The sequence below is a fragment of the Colobus angolensis genome, unplaced genomic scaffold (assembly GCF_000951035.1).
Source record: "Colobus angolensis palliatus isolate OR3802 unplaced genomic scaffold, Cang.pa_1.0 Scaffold268, whole genome shotgun sequence".
NCBI classification, from domain to species: Eukaryota; Metazoa; Chordata; class Mammalia; order Primates; family Cercopithecidae; genus Colobus; species Colobus angolensis.
The window spans coordinates 6,910,408-6,911,944 of NW_012115910.1; positions in this window are offsets into that span (position 1 = coordinate 6,910,408).

The window sequence follows — 1,537 nt, forward strand, 5'->3', positions numbered from 1 at the left end:
AAAAAAAAAGAAAAGAAAAGGCCCTTCAAACTGAGCCATCTGCACGATGCCTGAATTTATGTCTGCACAGAAACATGGTTAGAAAAAGTATCCTAGTTATGCTACAATGAAAAATGTCTACCTGTAACATTCACTATTTCTTGCAGACACCTATACCCTGTGGAAAGGGTGAAAAGCTCAGAAGATTCTATTGTCTATTTTATTTTATTTATTTATTTTTGAGGCAGGGTCTCGCTCTGTCATCCTGGTTGGAGTGCAGTGGCACAATCATAGCTCACTGCAGCCTCAAACTCTTGGGCTCAAGTAGTTCTGCATCAGCCTCCCAAGTAGCTAGGACTACAGATTTGCACCACCACACCTGGCTATTTGGTTTTTTCTTTTTTTTGGTAGAGATGGGGATCTCACTATGTTAGCCAGTCTGGTCTCAAACTCTTAGACTAGAGTGATCCTCCCACCTTTGCCTCCCAAACAGATGATGGGATTACAGGCCTGAGCCACCACGCCTGGCCATCTACCCTAAATGCTAGTTAACTGCTTTGATGGGCTGGGCACAGTGGTTCATGCCTGTAATCCTAGCACTTTGGGAGGCTGAGTCGAGTGGATCACGAGGTCAGGAGTTTGAGACCAGCCTGGTTAACACAGTGACACCCCATCTCTACTAAAAATACAAAAAATTAGCTGGGTGTGGTGGGCGCCTGTAATCCCAGCTACTTGGGAGGCTGAGGCAGGAGAATCGCTCGAACCTGGAAGGTTACAGTAAGCCAAGATCGCACCAGTGCACTCCAACCCAGGTGACAGTGAGAGACTCCGTCTCAAAAGAAAAACAAAAAACAAAAAACAAAAAACTGCTTTGATGAAAACTAAAGAGTAAACTGTAAATAAAAATTGGCCTAATTTTTTTTTTGTTTGTTTTTTGGTTTTGTTTCTGAGATCAAGTCTCACTCTGTTGCCCAGGCTGGAGTGCAGTGGCACGATCTCGGCTCACTGCAGCCTCTGCCTTTCAGGTTTAAGTGATTCTCATGCCTTAGCCTCCCAAGTAGCTGGGATTACAGATGCCTGCCACCACGCCAGGCTAATTTTTGTATTTTTAGTAGAGATAGACTTTCACCACGTTGGCCAGGCTGGTCTCGAGCTCCCAACCCCAAGCAGTCCACCCGCCTCAGCCTCCTAAAGTGCTGGGATTATAGGTGTGAGCCACCATGCCCAGTCAAGATTAGGCCTAATTTTTAAAGTCACCTGAAGCATAGAAAATGTTTCTCCATTTATTAATCTACTTTTTATTTTTTTCCGAGACAGGGTCTCACTCTGTCACCCAAGCTGGAGTGCAGTGGCATGATCATGAGTCACTAAAGCCTCGCCCTCTTGGGCTCAAGCAAGATCTTCCTGCCTCAGCCTTCCAAGGGCTGGGACTACATGCGTGCACCACCATACCCAGCTGATTTTTTAGTTCTTGTAGAGACAGGGGTCTCACTATGTTGCCCAGACTGGTTTTGAACTCTTGGGCTTGAGAGATCCTTCCACCTTGGCTTCCCCAAAT